The sequence below is a fragment of the Bombina bombina genome, chromosome 2 (assembly GCF_027579735.1).
Source record: "Bombina bombina isolate aBomBom1 chromosome 2, aBomBom1.pri, whole genome shotgun sequence".
NCBI classification, from domain to species: domain Eukaryota; kingdom Metazoa; phylum Chordata; class Amphibia; order Anura; family Bombinatoridae; genus Bombina; species Bombina bombina.
In genome coordinates, this window is record NC_069500.1 from 1,407,942,619 (window position 1) to 1,407,969,676 (window position 27,058).

Here is a 27,058-nt window from a genome sequence, read left to right on the forward strand (position 1 = left end):
TAGTTAATGGTAGTGATGTGGGAGGCCAGGGGTTTAGGGGTTAATAATTGTATTACAGTTGCGGTGGGGTTGGGGAGCAGCGGGATAGGGGTTAATAACTTTATGTAGGTGGCAGCGATGTTGGGGTGGCAGATTAGGGGTGTTTAGACTCGGGGCTTATGTTAGGGTGTTAGGTGTAAACGTGATTTGTTTTCTACCATAGAAATCAATGGGATATCTGGCAGCATTTAACATAAGCTTTCGCTGCTTTCAGACTCCCATTGATTCATATGGCATCCACGGCCTCCAGGGTGGCAGATTGAAAACCAGGTACGCTGGGCCGGAATAGTGGCGAGCGTACCTGTTAGAAATTTGTTAACTTGCAAAAGGTGTCAGATAGTGCCGAATTTGTATTTGGAACATCTGTAATGACGTAAGCATCGATCTGTGTCGGGTTGAACCGGCGGATTGTATGTAACGTCACACATTTCAACTTTTGCTGGTCTGTAGGCTTTGATAACTAGGTCAAATCAAGCTTGCCAAAATTACGCTGCAGAATTCCAACGTATTTGTGGCAGCTTGAAAAATACGTCTCCTAGACTGGACTTGGTACACATCCCATGACCCTGCAACATGCTCATCCCTGGGTGCTCAATGGCACTCACAGGAAGCTGTGCTGTCCCCAGAGTCACAGGCAGTTAACCCCAGACAGGTCTGGGTGCAAGGCCCATAGGGAAAATTACAAAACAAATGAATACAACACACAGACAGTCCAGCACTCACTAGCTCTTGGATAAGATTAAAAGCAAAAATGGAAGGGTTAGTTACCGCATCTGGCCAAATGGGACAAGCCCAGTTACCACGTCATGGTCCCTTCAAAAACCTGGGTCCCTAAACCAGCCAAACAATTCAAGCTCTCAATCAAACAAACTGGGAACAAGTGAAAGGTGCACAGGCTTATGTAATCACCCTAGACATCTAGACATACAAAACACGGAAGGGGGCTGCACTCTCAGACTTTACTAGGTACAAATCCCATGACCCTGCAACATGCTGTAACATATGCCTGCCTGATATCACTGTCCCTTTAAGACTGCCTTCCCTGCTACTGACATTCATGCTGGTTTGGGCAGTATCTGCATTAAACTTACCTGCCTAATTAATCATTCATGCACCTGATACCCTCAGCCTCTTTTTAAACTATCTCAGACCTAAGCATTAGCTTTAAAGTTGTGTTCCAGAATAACAGAGGTCTGTGACTGTTACTGCATGGATTTTACCAACATATTCAAGCTACAGCCGTTCCTTTTAGCTATGTTTAAAATCATCTAATCACAAGTATCCATATAAATCCATTTTGTTTCCTGGACACTGCTACTTAACAAATTCTGCATTTATTCTAAATTACAAGTATGCATTTGGTTATAATCACTCTCTAATTACTACAACAGAATCTTACCCAGAACTGTATAACTATTCTCTGCTACAAGTAGTCATAGCTGAAATATCCTCCTCCCAAATATGTCAATATTCAGAACTCTGCATCTGTGTTCAGTTAAAAGCTTTCATGTGATTCTTCAAAATATGCTCAAACAGTATTTAATGCCTTAAACTTGCATCTTGTCTATCACATGTGCTGCTCTGCTTATTACTGACATACAGCTCTATATAACATTATGTACTGTGAACCTGCAGAAACCCTAGCGGCTAGATTTAGAGTTTGGCGTTAGCCATCAAAACCAGCGTTAGAGGCTCCTAACGCTGGTTTTGGGCTACCGCTGGTATTTAGAGTCAGTCAGGAAAGGGTCTAACGCTCACTTTGCAGCCGCGACTTTTCCATAACGCAGATCCCCCTACGCCATTTGCGTATCCTATCTTTTCAATGGGATCTTTCTAACGCTGGTATTTAGAGTCTTGGCTGAAGTGAGCGTTAGAAATCTAACGACAAGACTCCAGCCGCAGAGAAAAGCCAGGAGTTAAGAGCTTTCTGGGCTAACGCTGGTTCATAAAGCTCTTAACTACTGTGCTCTAAAGTACACTAACACCCATAAACTACCTATGTACCCCTAAACCGAGGCCCCCTCCCCACACCACCGCCACTCTAATAAAAAAATTTAACCCCTAATCTGCCAACCGCACACCGCCGCAACCTACGTTATCCCTATGTACCCCTAATCTGCTGCCATAACACCGCCGACCCCTATATTATATTTATTAACCCCTAATCTGCCCTCCCCAACGTCGCCGCTACCTACCTACAATTATTAACCCCTAATCTGCCGACCGGACCTCACAACTACAATAATAACTTTATTAACCCCTAATCTGCCTCACTCCCGCCTCAATAACCCTATAATAAATAGTATTAACCCCTAATCTGCCCTCCCTAACATCACCGACACCTAACTTCAAGTATTAACCCCTAATCTGCCGACCGGACCTCACCGCTACTCTATTAAATTTATTAACCCCTAAAGCTATGTCCAACCCTAACCCTAACAACCCCCTAAGTTAAATATAATTTAAATCTAACTAAATAAAATAAATCTTATTAAATAAATTATTCCTATTTAAAGCTAAATACTTACCTGTAAAATAAACCCTAATATAGCTACAATATAACGATTAATTATATTGAAGCTATTTTAGGGTTTATATTTATTTTACAGGCAACTTTGTATTTATTTTAACCAGGTACAATAGCTATTAAATAGTTAATAACTATTTAATAGCTACCTAGTTAAAATAATTACCAAATTACCTGTAAAATAAATCCTAACCTAAGTTACAATTAAACCTAACACTACACTATCAATAAATTAATTAAATAAATTACCTACAATTATCTACAATTAAACCTAACACTACACTATCAATAAATTAAATACCTACAAATACCTACAAATAAATACAATTAAATAAACTAACTAAAGTACAAAAAATAAAAAAAGCTAAGTTACAAAAAATAAATTTTTTTTTTACAAACATTAGAAAAATATTACAACAATTTTAAACTAATTACACCAACTCTAAGCCCCCTAATAAAATAACAAAGCCCCCCAAAATAAAAAAAATCCCTACCTTATTCTAAAATTAAAATTGAAAAGCTCTTTTACCTTACCAGCCCTTAAAAGGGCCTTTTGCGGGGCATGCCCCAAAGAAATCAGCACTTTTGCTTGTAAAAAAAACCACAATACCACACCCCAACATTACAACCCACCACCCACATACCCCTAATCTAAACCAAACCCCCCTTAAATAAACCTAACACTAAGCCCCTGAAGATCTTCCTATCTTGTCTTCACCACGCCGGGTATCACCGATAGGTCCTCCAGAGGGTCCCGAAGTCTTCATCCTATCCGGCAAGAAGAAGTCCAGAAGAGGCTCCAAAGTCTTCATCTTATCCGGGCAGAAGAGGAGATCCGGACCAGCAAACATCTTCACCGAAGCGGCATCTTCTATCTGCATCCATCCAACGACTAGCGGCTCAATCTTCAAGACCTCCGGTGCGGATCCATCCTCTTCTTACGACGTCCTAACACAGAATAAAGGCTTTTTTAAGGGACGTCATCCAAGATGGCGTCACTCGAATTCCGATTGGCTGATAGGATTCTATCAGCCAATCGGAATTAAGGTAGGAAAAATCTGATTGGCTGATGGAATCAGCCAATCAGATTCAAGTTCAATCTGATTGGCTGATCCAAGCTCGCATTCTATTGGCTGTTCCGATCAGTTCGGATTGAACTTGAATCTGCTAGTGTAATCTAATTGCAGTTGCCTGCCTGCCACTGCCAGCGTGTGTGCCAGGCCCACTTGCCAAATAGTGCCACCACTCATATCTGTTGTAACAGTAGTGTAAATTAAAAAAAAAAAAAACTTTTTTGACTGTGAAACATCAGTCTGCTAGTGTAATCTAATTGCAGTTGCCTGCCTGCCATCGTGTGTGCCATGCCCACTTGCCAACTAGTGCCACCACTCATATCTGTTGTAACAGTAGTGTAAATTTAAAAAAAAAAACTTTTTTGACTGTGAAACATCAGTCTGCTAGTGTAATCTAATTGCAGTTGCCTGCCTCCCAGCGTGTGTGCCAGGCCCACTTGCCAACTAGTGCCACCACTCATATCTGTTGTAACAGAAGTGTAAATTTTGTAAAAAAAAACTTTTTTGACTGTGAAACATCAGTCTGCTAGTGTAATCTAATTGTAGTTGCCTGCCTGCCAGCGTGTGTGCCAGGCCCACTTGCCAACTAGTGCCACCACTCATATCTGTTGTAACAGTAGTGTAATTTTTTTAAAAAAAAAACTTTTTTGACTGTGAAACATCAGTCTGCTAGTGTAATCTAATTGCAGTTGCCTGCCTGCCAGAGTGTGTGCCATGCCCACTTGCCATCTAGTGCCACCACTCATATCTGTTGTAACAGTAGTGTAAATTTAAAAAAAAAAAACTTTTGTGACTGTGAAACATCAGTCTGCTAGTGTAATCTAATTGCAGTTGCCTGCCTGCCAGCGTGTGTGCCAGGCACACTTGCCAACTAGTGCCACCACTCATATCTGTTGTAACAGTAGTGTAAATTTTGTAAAAAAAAACTTTTTTGACTGTGAAACATCAGTCTGCTAGTGTAATCTAATTGCAGTTGCCTGCCTGCCTGCCAGTGTGTGTGCCAGGCCCACTTGCCAAGTGCCACCACTCATATCTGTTGTAACAGTAGTGTAAATTTTGTAAAAAAAACTTTTTTGACTGTGAAACATCAGTCTGCTAGTGTAATCTAATTGTAGTTGCTTGCCTGCCAGCGTGTGTGCCAGGCCCACTTGCCAGCTAATGCCATCACTCATATCTGTTGTAACAGTAGTGTAAATGTTTAAAAAAAAAAACTTTTTTGACTGTGAAACATCAGTCTGCTAGTGTAATCTAATTGCAGTTGCCTGCCTGCCAGCGTGTGTGCCAGGCCCACTTGCCAACTAGTGCCACCACTCATATCTGTTGTAACAGTAGTGTAAATTTTTTTTAAAAAAACTTTTTTGACTGTGAAACATCAGTCTGCTAGTGTAATCTAATTGCAGTTGCCTGCCTGACACTGCCAGCGTGTGTGCCAGGCCCACTTGCCAACTAGTGCCACCACTCATATCTGTTGTAACAGTAGTGTAAATTTAAAAAAAAAAACAATTTTGACTGTGAAACATCAGTCTGCTAGTGTAATCTAATTGCAATTGCCTGCCTGCCAGCGTGTGTGCCAGGCCCACTTGCTAAGTGCCACCACTGATATCTATTGTAACAGTAGTGTAAAATTTTTTTAAAAAACTTTTTTGACTGTGAAACATCAGTCTGCTAGTGTAATCTAATTGCAGTTGCCTGCCTGCCTGCCAGCGTGTGCGCCAGACCCACTTGCCAACTAGTGCCACCACTCATATCTGTTGTAACAGTAGTGTAAATTTAAAAAAAACAAAACTTTTTTGACTTTGAAACATCAGTCTGCTAGTGTAATCTAATTGCAGTTGCCTGCCTCCCAGCGTGTGTGCCAGGCCCACTTGCCAACTAGTGCCACCACTCATATCTGTTGTAACTAGTGTAAATTTTGTAAAAAAAACCAAACTTTTTTGACTGTGAAACATCAGTCTGCTAGTGTAATCTAATTGTAGTTGCCTGCCTGCCTGCCAGCGTGTGTGCCAGGCCCACTTGCCAACTAGTGCCACCACTCATATCTGTTGTAACAGTAGTGTAAATTTTTTTAAAAAAAAACTTTTTTGACTGTGAAACATCAGTCTACTAGTGTAATCTAATTGCAGCTGCCTGCCTGCCAGAGTGTGTGCCATGCCCACTTGCCAACTAGTGCCACCACTCATATCTGTTGTAACAGTAGTGTAAATTTAAAAAAAAAAACGTTTTTGACTGTGAAACATCAGTCTGCTAGTGTAATCTAATTGCAGTTGCCTGCCTGCCAGCGTATACTGTGCTCACTTGCCCAGTGGCACCACTCATATCTTGTTTAATAGTAGTGTAAGTATACATTTAAAAAAATAAAAACTTTTTGGACTGTGAAACATCAGTCTGCTTTTTTGTGTCAGGCTCACAGCGTATACTGTGCCCACTTGCCCAGTGCCACCACTCATATCTTGTTTAATAGTAGTGTAAGTGTACCTTTAAAGAAAAATGACAGACAGAGGCCGGCCACCCCGCAGGTGCCGTCATGGTCTTGGTGCTGTGATTCCCTTTGGCCGTAGAATAATGCCCAGTGTTCAGAGGCCACGTCCATGAACTCGAAAAGTTATGAGGACATAGTTGACTTTTTAACACAGGACACCCAATCTTCTATAGCTTCCGCTCCGAACCTTGACGCACCATCCTCCTCCAGCTTATCTTCGGGCACCTCTCAAGTTACCACCATTCGCCCGCCTGCCGCCACCACCAACACTAGCACCACAGCCACTTAACTTGATGTGTCAGGGGAGTTTTTTACAAATCAGTTGGAAGAAATGAGTGATGCGCAACAATCATTGACAGAGGATGTAGATAACAGTGATATGTTTCTGTCAGGCAGCATTACAGACATGGACGTACGGTGTGATGATGATGATGTTGTACCTGCTGCTGCTTCCTTTGTTGATTTGTCAGATACAAGTGAAGCGGTTGATAATGACGATGCGTCCGTGGATGTCACTTGGGTGCCCGCTAGAAGAGAAGAAGTACAGGGGGAAGTTCAGATGGGGAGACCGAGAGGAGGAGGAGGAGACGAGTTGGAAGCAGGGGGAGGTCGTCGCAAGGAGCTAGTGGCACAGTCAGACAGCATGCATCGGCACCCGGGGTCAGCCAGACAGCACGCCAATCAACGCATGGTGTTAACACCACCAGATTGCCGTCATCGCAGAGCTCAGCAGTGTGGCATTTTTTTGTGTGTCTGCCTCTGACAACAGCGATGCCATTTGCAACCTGTGCCAAAAGAAACTGAGTCATGGGAAGTGCAACACCCACCTAGGTACCACTGCTTTGCAAAGGCATATGATCGCACATCAGAAACACCTATGGAATCAACACATGAAGCAGCACACAAACTCAAAGCCGCCATCTTCCTCCTGGTCCAGCATCTTCAGCCACGTCAACCACTGCTGTCCTCCTTGCCCCCTCTCAACCATCCGCCACTCCATCTCTCTTCCGGAGCAGTTCCTGCTCATCTGCCCACAGTCATGTGTCTGTCAAGGACAATGTTTGAGCGTAAGAAGCCAATGTCCCAAAGTCACCCCCTTGCCCGGCGTCTGACAGCTGGCTTGTCTGAACTCTTAGCCCACCAGCTTTTACCATACAAGCTGGTGGAGTCTGAGGCATTCAAAAAATTTGTAGCTATTGGGACACCGCAGTGGAAGGTACCCGGCCGAAATTTCTTTTCACAAAAGGCAATCCCAAAACCTGTACTTGATTGTGCGAAAGGAAGTAATGGCATGTCTGGCAAACAGTGTTGGGGCAAGGGTCCATATGACCACTGATAGCTGGTCTGCAAAGCATGGTCAGGGCAGGTATATCACCTACACTGCGCATTGGGTAAACCTGCTGACTGCTGCCAAGCATGGAATGCGTGGCTCTGCAGAGGAGGAGTTGGTGACACTGCCACGACTTGCAGGCAGGCCTGCTGCCACCTCCTCTACTCCTCCTACTCCATCCTCTTCCATAACCTCCTCGGCTGAGTCCTCTTCTGCTGCTGCATCTTGCTCCACATTAACGGCACCCCCCCAGCTCCGCAGGTACTATTCCACATCCCGGATACGGCAGTGTCATGCCGTCTTGGGGTTGACTTGCCTGAAAGCAGAGAGTTACACCGGACCAGCACTCCTGTCCGCCCTGAACGCACAGGTGAATCAGTGGCTGACTCCGCACCAACTGGAGATCGACAAAGTGGTTTCTGACAATGGAAGTAATTTGGTGGCAGCATTGAAATTGGGCAAGTTGACACATGTGCTGTGCATGGCACATGTGTGTAATCTGATCGTACAACGCTTTGTGCATAAGTACCCAGGCTTACAGGACGTCCTGAAGCAGGCCAGGAAGGTGTGTGGCCATTTGAGGCGTTCCTACATGGCCATGGCGCACTTTTCCAATTTCCAGTGGCGAAACAACATGCCAGTGAGGCGCTGGATTTGCGACAGCCCGACCCGACACGTTGGAATTCAACACTCCTAATGTTCGACCGCCTGCTCCAACAAGAAAAAGCCGTTAACGAGTATTTGTATGACCGGGGTGCTAGTACAGCCTCTGCAGAGCTGGGAATTTTTTTGCCACATTACTGGGCGCTCATGCGCAATGCCTGTAGGCTCATGCGTCCTTTTGAGGAGGTGACAAACCTAGTCAGTCGCACGGAAGGCACCATCAGCGACATCATACCATTTGTTTTCTTCCTGGAGCGTGCCCTGCAAAGAGTGCTGGATCAGGCCGTAGATGAGCGTGAAGAGGAAGAGGAAGAGTTGTGGTCACCATCACTACCAGAAACAGCCTTATCAGCATTGCTTGCTGGACCTGCAGCAACGCTGGAAGAGGATTGTGAGGAAATGGAGTCAGAGGAGGAATGTGGCTTTGAGGAGGAGGAGGAAGACCAACCACAACAGGCATCCCAGGGTGCTCGTTGTCACCTATCTGGTACCCGTGGTGTTGTACTGGCTGGGGGGAAAAAGATACCTTCAGTGACATCACTGAGGACGAGGAACGGAACATGACTAGCTCGGCATCCAACCTTGTTCAAATGGGGTCTTTCATGCTGTCGTGCCTGTTGAGGGACCCTCGTATAAAAAAGCTGAAGGAGAACAAACTGTACTGGGTGTCCACGCTACTAGACCCCCGGTATAAGCATAAAATGCCAGAAATGTTACCGAATTACAACAAGTCGGAAAGGATGCAGCATTTCCAAAATAAATTAAAAAGTATGCTTTACGCAGCGTATAAGGGTGATGTCACAGCACAACGTGAATCTAACAGGGGAAGAGCTGAAAGTAATCCTCCGACTCCCACGACCACGCCGGCAAGGACAGGAAGTTTTACAGACGTGTTGTTGATGGAGGACATGCAGAGCTTTTTAACTCCTATGCATCGCCACAGTCCTTTGGGGTCCACCCTTAGAGAACGACTCAACCAACAGGTAGCAGACTACCTCGCCTTAACTGCAGATCTCGACACTCTGAGGAGCGATGAACCCCTTGACTACTGGGTGTGCAGGCTTGACCTGTGGCCTGAGCTATCCCAATTTGCAATAGAACTTCTGGCCTGCCCCGCTTCAAGTGTCCTGTCAGAAAGGACCTTCAGTGCAGCAGGAGGTATTGTCACTAAGAAGAGAAGTCGCCTAGGTCAAAAAAGTCTAGATTACCTGAATGAGGGATGGATCCCGAAGGGACTGACATTGGGCGATACATTCGAGTAAAAAAGGCCTGATGAGATGAGCTGCCTTGGGCTAAAAATGGTCCACACGCTGCTGTATTTTATATTCAAATGCCGGATGGCTTGCGTGACTTATCCACCACCAACTAAGGTTCAAGCCGTAATGTTTTAGGGCACTTTCTGCCTGGGAAACAAACATCAATTTTTCTGGCCGCTGCTACAGTGGTTGCAACAATACCTAATTTTTCAGGCATATGTACATGCCAAATTTTTCTGGCCTCTGGTGCTGCACTGTGGCTTCAAAAACAAAACAAAAAAAAGACACTTAACAGGATTAAACTGATAGGAATAGTACTACTTAACACACCACTCCTATCTGGTGGCACATTAGATTGCACGCACAGTGCCCCAAATTTGAAGTAGGAGAACCGACCAAGCATCTTTTTCCATCTCCCGGTTCCTAAAATCCATGCCATATACACATCCCCTGATAGGAGACACCGCAGTGGAAGGTACCCGGCCGAAATTTCTTTGCACAAAAGGCAATCCCCAACCTGTACTCGATTGTGCAAAAGGAAGTAACCTTACTATGGGTCCCAGACCGCACGTCTTGTAATTCTCTGTCTGGGAAATTATATATCTATCAAATCTATCTATTTATCTATCTATCTATCAAATCTATCTAACTATCAATCGTATCTATCAAATGTATATTGCATCTATTGATCTATGTAATCTATGTATCTATCTATCAAATCTATCTATCTCGTGGCTGGACAGTTTTGTGACAGCCACTTGTGTTTCGGCCAAATGTCCGTCGGCCAAATGTCCGGCCACAATTGCACGCGCAGTGCCCCAAATTTGAAGTAGGAGGACCGACCAAGCATTTTTTCCATCTCCCGGTTCCTAAAATCCATGTCATTACACTTCCCCTGGCGCCGCAACTGCCTCTGGGAACCTTACCATGGGTCTCAGACCGCACGTCTTGTAATTCTCTGTCTGGGAAATTATATATTTATCAAATCTATCTATTTATCTATCAAATCTATCTAACTATCAATCATATCTATCAAATGTATATTGCATCTATTGGTCTATGTAATCTATGTATCTATCTATCAAATCTATCTTGTGACAGGACGGTTTTGTGACAGTCACTTGTGTTTCGACCAAATGTCCGTTGGCCAAATGTCCGTCGGCTAAAAGTCCGGCCACGATTGCACGCGCACTGCCCCAAATTTGAAGTAGGAGGACCGACCAAGCATCTTTTTCCATCTCCTGGTTCCTAAAATCCATGCCTTATACACCTCCCCTGGTGCCGCAACTGCCTCTGGGAACCTTACCATGGGTCCCAGACCACACATCTTGTAATTCTCTGTCTGGGAAATTATATATCTATCAAATCTATCTATTTATCTATCAAATCTATCTAACTATCAATCGTATCTATCAAATGTATCTATTGATCTATGTCATCTATGTATCTATCTATCTATCAAATCTATCTCGTGGCCGGACTGTTTTGTGACAGCCACTTGTGTTTCGGCCAAATGTCCGTCGGACAAATGTCCGTCGGACAAATGGCCGTCAGCTAAAAGTCCGGCCACGATTGCACGCGCACTGCCCCAAATTTGAAGTAGGAGGACCGACCAAGCATCTTTTTCCATCTTCCGGTTCCTAAAATCCATGCCATATACACCTCCCCCAATAGGGGGAGTAACAGGTATTAAACTGATCAGAATAGTACTACTTAACACACCACTCATATCTGGTGCCACAGTAGATTGCACGCGCAGTGCCCCAAATTTGAAGTAGGAGGACCGACCAAGCATCTTTTTCCATCTCCCGGTTCCTAAAATCCATGCCATATACACGTCCCCTGTAATTCTCTGTCTGGGAAATTAGATATCTATCAAATCTATCTATTTATCTATCAAATCTATCTAACTATCAATCGTATCTATCAAATGTATATTGCATCTATTGGTCTATGTAATCTATGTATCTATCTATCAAATCTATCTATCTCGTGACAGGACGGTTTTGTGACAGTCACTTGTGTTTCGACCAAATGTCCGTCGGCTAAATGTCCGTCGGCTAAAAGTCCGGCCACGATTGCACGCGCAGTGCCCCAAATTTGAAGTAGGAGGACCGACCAAGCATCTTTTTCCATCTCCTGGTTCCTATAATACATCCCATATACACATCCCCTTGTGCCGCAACTGCCTCTGGGAACCTTACCATGGGTCCCAGACCGCACGTCTTGTAATTCTCTGTCTGGGAAATAATATATATTTATCAAATCTATCTATTTATCTATCAAATCTATCTAACTATCAATCAATCAATCGTATCTATCAAATGTATATTGCATCTATTGATCTATGTAATCTATATATCTATCTATCAAATCTATATATCTCGTGGTTGTGCAAATGGACTGTTTGGTGTATTTTAAAGCAGTTTTGCAGAACGTTTATGTTTTTTTCTCTTAAAGGCGCAGTACCGTTTTTTTAAGTTTGTTATTTTTTCACTAAATGTTTTCAAGCTTGTTTGTGGTCATTACTAGCCTGTTCAACATGTCTGACATTGAGGAAACCCAATGTTCAATGTGTTTAGAAGCCATTGTGGAACCCCCACTTAAAATGTGTCCCTCATGCACTGAAAGGGCAATAAATTGCAAAGAACATATTTTAGCTAATAAAAGTATGTCGCAGGATGATTCTCCGTCAGAAGAGAATCAGGTTATGCCATCCAATTCTCCCCAAGTGTCACAACCATTAACGCCCGCACAATCGACGTCAAGTACTTCTAGTGCATCTAATTCTTTCACCCTGCAAGATATGGCCGCAGTTATGAATACTACCTTCACAGAGGTTTTATCTAAGCTGCCTGGGTTGCAGGGGAAGCACAGTAGGTCTGGTGTGAGAGTAAATGCTGAGCCCTCTGATGCTTTACTAGCCAAATCCGATGTACCCTCACAATGTTCTGAGTTGGGGGTGAGGGATTTGCTGTCTGAGGGAGAGATTTCTGATTCAGGAAAGATGTTCCCTCAGACAGACTCAGATAAGACGGCTTTTTAATTTAAACCAGAACACCTCCGCTTATTGCTCAGGGAGGTTTTAGCGACTCTGGATGATTGTGACCCTATTTTAGTTCCAGAGAAATTGTGTAAAATGGACAGATATCTAGAGTTTCCTGCCTACACTGATATTTTTTCCGGTCCCTAAGAGGATTTCGGACATTGTTACTAAGGAGTGGGATAGACCAGGTATTCTGTTCTCTCCCCCTCCTACTTTTAAGAAAATTTTTCCCATATCAGACACCATGCGGGACTCATGGCAGACGGTTCTTAAGGTGGAGGGAGCTATTTCTACCCTGGCTAAGCATACAACTATACCTATTGAGGACAGTTGTGCTTTCAAAGATCCTATGGATAAAAAATTAGAGGGTCTCATAAAGAAAATATTTATTCATCAGGGTTTTCTTCTGCAACCTATAGCGTGCATTGTTCCTGTAACTACTGCAGCTGCTTTTTTGGTCAAGGCTCTGGAGGAGGCTCTTCAGGTTGAGACCCCATTGGATGATATTCTGGATAGAATTAGGGCTCTCAAGCTAGCTAATTCTTTCATTACGGATGCCGCTTTTCAACTGGCTAAATTAGCGGCAAATAATTCAGGTTTTGCCATTTTAGCGCGTAGAGCATAATGGCTTAAGTCCTGGTCTACTGATGTGTCATCAAAATCTAAGCTTTTAGCCATCCCTTTCAAAGGTAAGACCCTATTCAGGCCTGAACTGAAAGAGATAATTTCAGACATCACTGGAGGAAAAGGCCATGCCCTTCCTCAGGATAAGACAAATAAGATGAGGACCAAACAAAATAATTTTCGTTCCTTTCGAAACTTCAAGGGAGGTCCCTCTACCTCTTCCCCTGCTGCAAAACAAGAGGGGAATTTTGCTCAATCCAAGTCGGTCTGGAGACCTAACCAGACTTGGAACAAAGGTAAACAGGCCAAGAAGCCCGCTGCTGCCACCAAGACAGCATGAAGGGGTAGCCCCCGATCCGGGACCGGATCTAGTAGGGGCAGACTTTCTCTCTTTGCTCAGGCTTGGGCAAGAGACATTCAGGACTCCTGGGTGTTAGAAATCGTAACCCTGGGGTATCTTCTAGATTTCAAAGATTCTCCTCCAAGGGGGAGATTCCATCTTTCTCAATTGTCTGTAAACCAGACAAAAAGAGAGGCGTTCTTCCGCTGTGTTTAAGACCTATATACCATGGGAGTGATCTGCCCAGTTCCGAAAAAAGAACAGGGGCAGGGGTTTTACTCCAATCTGTTTGTGGTTCCCAAGAAAGAGGGAACCTTCAGACCAATTTTAGATCTCAAGATCCTAAACAAATTCCTCAGAGTCCCATCCTTCAAGATTGAGACCATTCGGACTATTTTACCAATGATCCAGGAGGGTCAATATATGGACTTAAAGGATGCGTATCTACACATCCCTATCCACAAAGATCATCACCAGTTCCTCAGGTTCGCCTTCCTGGACAAGCATTACCAGTTTGTGGCTCTTCCCTTCGGGTTGGCCACAGCTCCTAGAATTTTCACAAAAGTGCTAGGGTCCCTTCTGGTGGTTCTAAGGCCGCGGGGCATAGCAGTGGCGCCTTATCTGGACGATATCTTAATTCAGGTATCTACTTACCAACTAGCCAAATCTCACACAGACATCGTGTTGGCTTTTCTAAGATCTCACGGGTGGAAGGTGAACGTAAAAAGAGTTCACTTACCCGTCTCCCAAGAGTTCCATTCCTGGGAACTCTCATAGATTTGGTGGACATGAAAATTTTTCTGATGGAGGTCAGGAAATCAAAGATTTTAACCACCTGCTGAGCTCTTCATTCCATTCCTTGGCCATCAGTGGCTCAGTGTGTGGAGGTAATCGGACTAATGGTAGCGGCAATGGACATAGTTCCGTTTGCTCGCTTACATCTCAGACCACTGCAACTATGCATGCTCAAACAGTGGAATGGGGATTATGCAGATTTATCTCCTCAGATAAATCTGGATCAAGAGACCAGAGACTCTTTTCTTTGGTGGTTGTCACAGGATCATCTGTCCCAGGGAATGTGTTTCCGCAGGCCAGCATGGGTCATAGTGATGACGGACGCCAGCCTATTGGGCTGGGGTGCAGTCTGGAATTCCCTGAAAGCTCAGGGTGTGTGGACTCAGGAGGAGGCTCTCCTCCCGATCAATATTCTAGAATTGAGAGCGATATTCAACGCGCTTCAGGCGTGGCCTCAGCTGGATTCGGCCAGATTCATAAGATTCCAGTTGGACAATATCACAACTGTAGCATATATCAATCATCAGGGGGGAACAAAGAGTTCTCTAGCGATGATAGAGGTTACCAAAATAATTCGATGGGCAGAGACTCATCTATCAGCAATCTATATCCCAGGAGTGGAGAACTGGGAAGCGGATTTTCTAAGTCGTCAGACTTTTCATTCGGGGGAGTGGGAACTCCATTCGGAGGTGTTTGCACAATTGATTCATCAATGGGGCACACTGGAATTGGATCTGATGGCGTCTCTTCAGAAAGCCAAACTTCCTTGTTACGGGTCCAGATCAAGGGATCCTCAAGCAGTATTGATAGATGCTCTAGCAGTACCCTGGTCATTCAACCTGGCTTATGGGTTTCCACCATTTCCTCTCCTTCCTTGTTTAATTGCCAGAATCAAACAGGAGAGAGCTTCTGTGATTTTGATAGCACCTGAGTGGCCACGAAGGACTTGGTATGCAGACCTGGTGGAGATGTCATCTCTTCCACCATGGACTCTGCCACTGAGACAGGACCTTGTGATTCAAGGTCCGTTCCAGCATCCAAATCTTGTTTATCTGCGGCTGACTGCCTGGAGATTGAACGCTTTATTTTATCCAAGCGGGGATTCTCTGACTCGGTCATAGATACCTTGATTCAGGCTTGAAAGCTTGTCACTAGGAAAATCTATCATAAGATATGGTGTAAATATCTTTATTGGTGCGAATTCAAAGGCTACTCACGGAGTAAGATTAGGATTCCTAGGATTTGTCCTTTCTCCAAGAAGGATTGGAGAAGGGGCTATCAGCTAGTTCCCTAGAGGGGCAGATATCTGCTTTATCAATTTTACTGCACATGCGTCTGGCAGATGTTCCAGACGTTCAGTCGTTCTGTCAGGCTTTAGTTAGAATCAAGCCTGTGTTTAAACCTGTTGCTCCGCCATGGAGTTTGAATTTAGTTCTTAAAGTTCTTCAAGGGGTTCTGTTTGAACCTATGCATTCCATAGATATTAAACTTCTATCTTGGAAAGTTCTGTTTTTAGTTGCTATCTCTTCGGCTCAAAGAGTTTCTGAACTATCTGCATTGCAATGCGACTCGCCTTATCTTGTTTTCCATGCTGATAAGGTGATTTTGCGTACCAAACCTGGATTCCTTCCTAAGGTTGTTACTAATAAGAATATTAATCAGGAGATTATTGTTCCTTCTCTGTGTCCTAATCCTTCCTCTAAAAAGGAGCGTCTGTTGCACAACTTGGACGTGGTTCGTGCTTTGAAGTTTTACTTGCAAGCGACCAAAGATTTCCGTCAAACATCTTCTTTGTTTGTTGTCTATTCTGGAACACGTAGAGGTCAAAAAGCTATGGCTACCTCTCTTTCTTTTTGGCTGAAAAGCATCATCCGTTTGGCATACGAGACTGCTGGACAGCAACCTCCTGAAAGAATTACAGCTCACTCTACTAGAGCGGTGACTTCCGCATGGGCTTTTAAAAATTATGCTTTTGTTGAACAGATTTGTAAGGCTGCGACTTGGTCCTCCCTTCATACCTTTTCCAAATTTGATACTTTTGCTTCTTCTGAGGCTATTTTTGGGAGAAAAGTTCTTCAAGCAATGGTGCCTTCTGTTTAGCCATCTGTCTTGTCCCTCCCGTTCATCCGTGTCCTGTAGCTTTGGTATTGTATCCCACAAGTAAAGGATGAATCTGTGGACTCGTCGTACCTTATAGAAGAAAAGTAAATTTATGCTTACCTGATAAATTAATTTCTTCTATGGTACGACGAGTCCACGGCCCGCCCTGTCATTTTAAGACAGATTATATTTTTTTATTTTAAACTTCAGTCACCTCTGCACCTTTTAGTTTCTCCTTTTTCTTCCTGTACCTTCGGTCGAATGACTGGGGGGTGGAGCTATATAGACAGTACTGCTGTGGTGCTCTTTGCCACTTCCTGTTAGCAGGAGGATAATATCCCACAAGTAAAGGATGAATCCGTGGACTCATCGTACCATAGAAGAAATTAATTTATCAGGTAAGCATAAATTTACTTTTTAGCCAATCAGTGCTGATTCCTAGGTAACTCCACGGGCATAAGCACAAAGTTATCTATATGGCACACATGAACTAAAACCCTCTAGTGGTGAAAAACTGTGAAAATACATTGAGATAAGAGGCGGCCTTCATAGTCTAAGAAATTTGCATATGAGCCTACCTAGTTTTAGCTTTCAATTAAGAATACCTAGAGAACAAAGCAAAATGTGTGATACAAGTAAATTGGAAAGTTGTTTAAAATTACATACCCTATCTGAATCATGAAAGTTTATTTTGGACTAGACTGTCCCTTTAAGGGGCATATGATAAGTAGCGCACTAATTATAGCTTGGGATGCAATATGAAATATCACTGGACAGCGCTAACATAGTAAATCCCATTTACCAGAGAAAGGTTACCGTGTCCGACATCGCTCTAGAGGTCATATTACAAGTTGAAAGTTATAGGCAGTGCTCGAGCAAAAGCTGGAACTGTGCTAGAATATTTAGCACGAATTGAGACCTGAAGTAAGATGTAAGGGTTAAAGCATTTGTTTCACAATACACATCTAAACATGTTTTAAAAAATGTATATAACATTTTTGATAAAAATATAATTTTAATATTGTTAAAAAGGTTTAAAGAGTTTAAAAGAAATATGGTACTGTATATGGCAAAGTGTTTGGAAATATGTGTATAGATATGTATACATGTGCAAATATGTGTGCACACATATAAATACAAAGGGCTAGATTACAAGTGGAGTGCAAACAATTTTACGAGGGTTTTCAAGATCGTTTGCTCGCCATTTAAATTGAGCTCATATTAAAAGTTGAGGGCAATCGCGATTTTTGCTAGAATCCTTACAGCGATCTCAGAGCTGGGTTAACTGTTTTCCGATAATAAAAAGTGTCACAAAACACATCAAAAATACAAAGTACACTTACACTCATAATAACACCATCTAGTAAAAAGTATTTAAAAAAATATTGCACACCAATGTTATAAGGGCTCAAAGATATGAGATCTCGGGTGTTAGAAAAATAAAGGCTGCAAAGGACTTTAACATTGAGATACATACATACACATGTCTAAACATGTATGTATATTCACTCACCGGCCACTTTATTAGGTACAACTTGCTAGAACTGGGTTGGACCCCCTTTTACCTTCAGAACTGCCTTTATTCTTCACGGCATACATTCAACAGGGTGTTGGAAACATTCCTCAGATATTTTGGTCCATAGTGACATGATAGTTGCTGCAGAATTGTCGGGTGCACATCCATGATGTGAATTTCCTGTTCCACCACATCTCAAAGGGCTCTATTGGATTGAGACCTGGTGACTGTGGAGACCATTGGAGTACAGTGAACTCATTGTTATGTTCAAGAAACCAGTTTGAGATGATTTGAGCTTTGTGACATGGTGCATTATCCTGCTGGGAGTAGCCATCAGAAAATGGATGCACTGTTCTCATAAAGGGATGGACATGGTCAACAACAATACACAGGTAGGCCGTGGCATTTAAATGATGCTCAATTGGTACTTAGGGGCCCAAAGTGTGCCAAGAAAATATCCCCCACACCATTACACCACCACCACCAGCCTGAACCATTGGTACAAGGTAGGGTGGATCCATGTTTTCATGTTGTTTACGCCAAATTATGACCCTATCATCTGAATGTCGCAGCTGAAAACGAGACTCATCAGACCAGGCAACGTTTTTTTAATCTTCTATTGTCCAATTTTGGTGAGCCTGTGCAAATTGTAGCCTCAGTTTCCTGTTCTTAGCTGACAGGACTGGCACCCGGTGTGGTCTTCTGCTGCTTTAGCCCATCTGCTTCAAGGTTTGACGTGTTTTGCATTCAGAAATGGTATTCAGCATACCTTGGTTGTAACGAGTTGTTATTTGAGGTACTGTTGCCATCATCTCAAGCCAGTCTGTCCATTCTCCTCTGACCTCTGACATCAACAAGGCATTTTCATTCATACAACTGCCACTCACTGGATATTTTCTGTTTTTCTGTCCATTCTCTGTATACCCTAAAGATGGTTGTGCTTGAAAATCCCAGTAGATCAGCAGATTTTTAAATACCCAGACCAGTCGTCTGGCACCAACAATCATGCCACGTTCAAAGTCACTTAAACCCACTTTCTTCTCCATTCTGATGCTCGGTTTGAACTTCATCAAGACGTCTTCACCACGTCTAGATGCCTAAATGCATTGATTTGCTGCCAAGGGATTGGCTGGTTAGCAGTTTGTGTTAGCAGTTTGTGTTATCAAGTAATTGAACAGGTTTACCTAATAAAGTGGCCGGTGAGTATATATATATACATCTATATATGAATAAATATCTATTAATGTATTTATATGTGTATGTATGTATTTACAAGCATATATACACATATAAAAACATTAATATATATTATAAATAATCTCCCATTAAAAGTGGCAGGTTATTGCTACCGTGAGCTTGTTGTAGACCTCTGGTTAATTTTCTAAATGTTACCCAATTGCCCGCAAACTTAAGTGTTAGTTTTCTTTTTTTTTCTTTCTTTTTTTTTTTTTATGTAGCATTTAAAAAACTAAAAAGACCCCCTGCAGTTGTTGGGGGCTAAAGTCGGCGGCTGGTGGGTGTTAGCAAAAAAACAGCACTGAAAAGTGACTTTACATAGCGGTCTATGGGAATATAGTAACACCTGAATATACATGTATTTAAGCATATACATATATATTTACATTTGCTGCCCATCATTGCACAACTTCCCTTTGTGTCTCACGACATGAGAAGGAGGCTCCCATTTTAGCCCATGGAAGTGCGCACACGCGAGCGCAAAGCTTCCGTGCAATGCAAACACATGTTCATGTTCGCATTGCACCTCACCTGTAATACCAGCACATATTTGTGTGTGCTGATATTACAAAGTTGAGTGCTTTAGCGAAAATTATATTTTGCACTCCACTCATAATCTGGCACTATATGTAATGTCTCACTGCACATGAAAACAAATTAATAAATTATTAATTTTTGCTATTTTGGAAGTGAAAAGGTTAATATCATTCATATATATTGTTTTCATCTCACACTTAACAATGGCATCAATGCAAACACCTGTAATGTAAGTGATAGACCAGGGCAATTGTATTGGTGTATTGGCCATTGTTTAACATTAAACTGGTCGGTTTTTGGTAACTTCTCAATGGGAATATGATTTACTTGCTACTCTAATAACTTGTGCAAAATTATATTAGATATCTAGAGCAAAAAACAAAAAGTACTTTCAACATGGGTGCAATTTATACTCACAAAATAGTGCTCCACGTGTAGTCCTGTGCTTTTTAAACTGGGTGTTGGGACCACTTGGGGATCACTTACAATTTTCCAGGTGCCCCCACAAGATTGTATAATGTACTGTGCACAGGAGACTGTGCGGATAAGAGATTTTGATAGCGCACCCTGCACTATCGATCACAAGCACTCCACTTGTAAGCTGTGCCTAAGCTGTGCTTAACACCTGCACCTATGTGTATCAGTTGAGAGACAAATATATAGTGCTGACAATGGGTGTCCTGTTCAAAAGAAAAAGAAAGAAAGGAGATGAGATAAATGAAATATAGCAAGACTGAGAAAAACGAATGTGATAAAAGCTAGACCTAACAAATGAACAACATGGAGTTTGTCACAAAAAAAACAGAATTTATGCTTACCTGATAAATTACTTTCTCCAACGGTGTGTCCGGTCCACGGCGTCATCCTTACTTGTGGGGATATTCTCTTCCCCAACAGGAAATGGCAAAGAGTCCCAGCAAAGCTGGTCACATGATCCCTCCTAGGCTCCGCCCACCCCAGTCATTCGACCGACGGACAGGAGGAAATATATATAGGAGAAACCATATGATACCGTGGTGACTGTAGTTAGAGAAAATAATTCATCAGACCTGATTAAAAAACCAGGGCGGGCCGTGGACCGGACACACCGTTGGAGAAAGTAATTTATCAGGTAAGCATAAATTCTGTTTTCTCCAACATTGGTGTGTCCGGTCCACGGCGTCATCCTTACTTGTGGGAACCAATACCAAAGCTTTAGGACACGGATGAAGGGAGGGAGCAAATCAGGTCACCTAAATGGAAGGCACCACGGCTTGCAAAACCTTTCTCCCAAAAATAGCCTCCGAAGAAGCAAAAGTATCAAATTTGTAAAATTTGGCAAAAGTGTGCAGTGAAGACCAAGTCGCTGCCTTACATATCTGGTCCACCTAGTGGAGTGAGCTGTGATTCTTTCAGGAGGCTGCCGTCCGGCAGTCTCATAAGCCAATCGGATAATGCTTTTAAGCCAAAAGGAAAGAGAGGTAGAAGTCGCTTTTTGACCTCTCCTTTTACCAGAATAAACAACAAACAAGGAAGATGTTTGTCTGAAATCTTTAGTAGCCTCTAAATAGAATTTTAGAGCACGGACTACGTCCAAATTGTGTAACAAACGTTCCTTCTTTGAAACTGGATTCGGACACAAAGAAGGTACAACTATCTCCTGGTTAATATTTTTGTTGGAAACAACTTTCGGAAGAAAACCAGGCTTAGTACGCAAAACCACCTTATCTGCATGGAACACCAGATAGGGCGGAGAACACTGCAGAGCAGATAACTCTGAAACTCTTCTTGCAGAAGAAATTGCAACCAAAAACAAAACTTTCCAAGATAATAACTTAATATCTACGGAATGTAAGGGTTCAAACGGAACCCCTTGAAGAACTGAAAGAACTAGATTTAGACTCCAGGGAGGAGTCAAAGGTCTGTAAACAGGCTTGATCCTAACCAGAGCCTGAACAAATGCTTGAACATCTGGCACAGCTGCCAGTCTTTTGTGAAGTAAAACAGATAAAGCAGAGATCTGTCCCTTCAGAGAACTTGCAGATAATCCTTTCTCCAAACCTTCTTGTAGAAAGGATAGAATCTTAGGAATTTTTGTCTTGTTCCATGGGAATCCTTTAGATTCACACCAACAGATATATTTTTTCCATATTTTATGGTAAATTTTTCTAGTTACAGGCTTTCTAGCCTGAATCAGAGTATCTATTACAGAATCTAAAAACCCACGCTTTGATAAAATCAAGCGTTCAATCTCCAAGCCGTCAGTTGGAGGGAAACCAGATTCGGATGTTCGAATGGACCCTGAACAAGAAGGTCCTGTCTCAAAGGTAGCTTCCATGGTGGAGCCGATGACATATTCACCAGGTCTGCATACCAAGTCCTGCGTGGCCACGCAGGAGCTATCAAGATCACCGAGGCCCTCTCCTGATTGATCCTGGCTACCAGCCTGGGGATGAGAGGAAACGGTGGGAATACATAAGCTAGGTTGAAGGTCCAAGGTGCTACTAGTGCATCTACTAGAGTCGCCTTGAGATCAGTGGATCTGGACCCGTAGCAAGGAACCTTGAAGTTCTGACGAGACGCCATCAGATCCATGTCTGGAATGCCCCATAATTGAGTTATTTGGGCAAAGATTTCCGGATGGAGTTCCCACTCCCCCGGGATGGAATGTCTGACGACTCAGAAAATCCGCTTCCCAATTTTCCACTCCTGGGATGTGGATCGCAGACAAGTGGCAGGAGTGATCCTCCGCCCATTGAATTATCTTGGTCACTTCTTTCATCGCCAGGGAACTCCTTGTTCCCCCCTGATGATTGATATATGCAACGGTCGTCATGTTGTCTGACTGAAACCTTATGAATTTGGCCTTTGCTAGTTGAGGCCAAGCTCTGAGAGCATTGAATATCGCTCTCAGTTCCAGAATGTTTATCGGGAGAAGAGACTCTTCCCGAGACCATAGACCCTGAGCTTTCAGGGATTCCCAGACCGCGCCCCAGCCCACTAGGCTGGCGTCGGTCGTGACAATGACCCACTCTGGTCTGCGGAAGCTCACTCCCTGTGACAGATTGTCCAGGGTCAGCCACCAACGGAGTGAATCTCTGGTCTTTTGATCTACTTGAATCGTCGGAGACAAGTCTGTATAATCCCCATTCCACTGTCTGAGCATGCACAGATGTAATGGTCTTAGATGAATTTGTGCAAAAGGAACTATGTCCATTGTTGCAACCATCAATCCTATTACTTCCATGCACTGCGCTATGGAAGGACGAGGAACAGAGTGAAGTACTTGACAAGAGCTTAGAAGTTTTGATTTTCTGACCTCTGTCAGAAAAATCCTAATTTCTAAGGAATCTATTATTGTTCCCAAGAAGGGAACTCTTGTTGACGGGGACAGAGAACTTTTTTCTTTGTTCACCTTCCATCCGTGAGATCTGAGAAAGGCTAGGACGATGTCCGTATGAGCCTTTGCTTTTGACATGGACGACGCTTGAATCAGGATGTCGTCCAAGTAAGGTACTACTGCAATGCCCCTTGGTCTTAGAACCGCTAGAAGGGACCCTAGTACCTTTGTGAAAATCCTTGGAGCAGTGGCTAATCCGAATGGAAGTGCCACAAACTGGTAATGCTTGTCCAGAAAAGCGAACCTTAGGAACTGATGATGTTCCTTGTGGATAGGAATATGTAGGTATGCATCCTTTAAATCCACGGTAGTCATAAATTGATTTTCCTGGATAGTAGGTAGGATCGTTCGAATAGTTTCCATTTTGAACGATGGTACCCTGAGAAATTTGTTTAGGATCTTTAGATCCAAAATTGGTCTGAATGTTCCCTCTTTTTTTTGGGGGGGAACTATGGACAGATTGGAATAAAATCCCATTCCTTGTTCTCTTATTGGAACTGGATGTATCACTCCCATCTTTAACAGGTCTTCTACACAATGTAAGAATGCCTGTCTCTTTATTTGGTTTGAAGATAATTGAGACCTGTGGAACCTTCCCCTTGGGGGTAGTTCCTTGAATTCCAGGAGATAATCTTGAGAAACTATTTCTAGCGCCCAATGATCCTGAACATCTCTTGCCCAAACCTGAGCAAAAGAGAGAAAGTCTGCCCCCCACTAGATCCGGTCCCGGATCGGGGGCTATCCCTTCATGCTGTTTTGGTAGCAGTGGTAGGCTTCTTGGCCTGCTTACCCTTGTTCCAGCCTTGCATTGGTTTCCAGGCTGGTTTGGGTTGTGAAGTATTACCCTCTTGCTTAGAGGATACAGAATTAGAGACTGGTCCGTTTCTGCGAAAGGGACGAAAATTAGGCTTATTTTTAGCCTTAAAAGACCTATCCTGTGGGAGGGCGTGGCCCTTTCCCCCAGTGATGTCTGAAATAATCTCTTTCAAATCAGGTCCAAATAATGTTTTACCTTTGAAAGGAATGTTAAGCAATTTTGTCTTGGAAGACACATCCGCTGACCAAGACTTTAGCCAAAGCGCTCTGCGCGCCACGATAGCAAACCCTGAATTTTTCGCCGCTAATCTAGCTAATTGCAAAGCGGCATCTAAAAACAAAAGAGTTAGCCAATTTAAGTGCTTGAACTCTGTCCATAACCTTCTCATACGAAGATTCTTTACTGAGCGATTTTTCTAGTTCCTCGAACCAGAAACACGCTGCCGTAGTGACAGGAACAATGCATGAAATTGGTTGTAGAAGGTAACCTTGCTGTACAAAAATCTTTTTTAAGCAAACCCTCTAATTTCTTATCCATAGGATCTTTGAAAGCACAACTATCTTCGATAGGAATAGTAGTGCGTTTGTTTAGAGTAGAAACCGCCCCCTCGACCTTGGGGACTGTCTGCCATAAGTCCTTTCTGGGGTCGACTATAGGAAATAATTTCTTAAATATAGGGGGGGGAACAAAAGGTATGCCGGGCCTTTCCCACTCTTTATTTACTATGTCCGCCACCCGCTTGGGTATAGGAAAAGCGTCGGGGGGCACCGGAACCTCTAGGAACTTGTCCATCTTACATAATTTCTCTGGAATGACCAAATTGTCACAATCATCCAGAGTAGATAACACCTCCTTAAGCAGTGCGCGGAGATGTTCTAATTTAAATTTAAATGTCACAACATCAGGTTCAGCTTGATGAGAAATTTTTCCTGAATCTGAGATTTCTCCATCAGACAAAACCTCCCTCATGGCCCCTTGAGATTGGTGTGAGGGTATGTCAGAACAGTTATCATCAGCGTCCTCTTGCTCTTCAGTGTTTAAAACAGAGCAATCGCGCTTTCTCTGATAAGTAGGCATTTTGGATAAAAGATTTGCTATGGAGTTATCCATTACAGCCGTTAATTGTTGCATGGTAATAAGTATTGGCGCACTAGATGTACTAGGGGCCTCCTGTGTGGGCATAACTGGTGTAGACACAGTAGGGGATGATGTAGTATCATGTTTACTCCCCTCATTTGAGGAATCATCTTGGGCAATATCATTATCTGTGGCATTACTGTCCTTACTTTGTTTGGACACTATGGCACAATTATCACATAAATTTAAATGGGGAGACACATTGGCTTTCATACATATAGAACATAGCTTATCTGAAGGTACAGACATGTTAAACAGGCTTAAACTTGTCAACAAAGCACAAAAAACGTTTTAAAATAAAACCGTTACTGTCACTTTAAATTTCAAACTGAAAACACTTTATTACTGAATATGTGAAAAAGTATGAAGGAATTGTTCAAAATTCACCAAAATTTCACCACAATGTCTTAAGGCATTAAAAGTATTGCACACCAAATTTCAGAGCTTTAACCCTTAAATTAACGGAACCGGAGCCGTTTTTACATTTAACCCCTATACAGTCCCAGCTATATGCTTTGCTGAGACCCAACCAAGCCCAGAGGGGAATACGATACCAAATCACGCCTTCTATAAGCTTTTTCAGTGATTCTTAGCTCCTGACACATGCATCTGCATGCCTTGCTCTCCAAAACAACTGCGCATTAATGGCGCGAAAATGAGGCTCTGTCTATAACTAGAAAGGCCCCCCATCTGAAAAAGGCGTCCAACACAGTGCCTGCCATTTTTCTAAACGTTCCCCAAGATTATAATACCAATTAATAGTTAGAATCTGCATAATATGCCTAGTAAAGCAATCGTTTTAGCCCAAAAAAATGTCTACCAGTTTTTAAGCCCTTTTTGAAGCCCTTTATTCTTTTTATGTTTAACTAAGAAAATGGCTTACCGGTCCCCATGAGGGGAAATGACAGCCTTCCAGCATTACATGGTCTTGTTAGAAATATGGCTAGTCATACCTTAAGCAGAAAAGTCTGCTAACTGTTTCCCCCAACTGAAGTTACTTCATCTCAACAGTCCTGTGTGGAAACAGCAATCGATTTTAGTTACTGTCTGCTAAAATCATCTTCCTCTTACAAACAGAAATCTTCATCCTTTTTCTGTTTCAGAGTAAATAGTACATACCAGCACTATTTTAAAATAACAAACACTTGATAGAAGAATAAAACTACATTTAAACACCAAAAAACTCTTAACCATCTCCGTGGAGATGTTGCCTGTGCAACGGCAAAGAGAATGACTGGGGTGGGCGGAGCCTAGGAGGGATCATGTGACCAGCTTTGCTGGGACTCTTTGCCATTTCCTGTTGGGGAAGAGAATATCCCCACAAGTAAGGATGACGCCGTGGACCAGACACACCAATGTTGGAGAAATCATGACATATTCCCCCTCATCTAGACTGTCTTACCCAGACTAGGACTGACAAGAATGGTCTAGATCACTTATATGGGTGATTACTGAGATCAGAAAGAAGAAAAGTTACTACTCCATAATAAGGAGAGTCAAAAGTCTAGGATATAGCACACATGCACAATAAAGATTAAGGGACTAACTTCTGCAAAAAAGAAAACACACTTTAATACATGGCAGTTAAAAACACAATATACACATATACTAGCGATCCCATAGTCAGAGAAATAGAACTAAACTATGTCGGCTAAATACCAATGGTGCACCACAGAACACAGTGACTGTGAATAAAGCAAAGTCCTGAGTGATGATTTGCAGCAATGATAGCGTGATCACTGGTAACTTCAGGAGTAGTTTGTGCACAAAGAACACAGCCGTAAGTACCAGGCATCAACCCAAATACATAGCATATAACAACACTTAAGCAGAATAGAGAGGGCCCACAAAATGTGTATCAACAGGTTTGACCGCTGTTGAAGTGTCCTCCAAACCCTCAGGCTGCTCCCACATTTGTAGCTGCTTGTAGTGAAATGCTTCAATGGGTGATCCCCTGTATGGTAAAGCTGAACACCAACGAGTCCCGTTGCTCATTTCGCTCCTCCTTCACGGCAGCTCAGAGCTTCTTCTGGGTAATGAGCATCACCCAGAAGAAGCTCGGAGCTGCCATGAAGCAGGATCCTCCATGAGAAGGATCACCCATTGAAGTATTTCACTACAAGCAGCTACAAATGTGGGAGGGGCCTACACGTAAGGGACACAG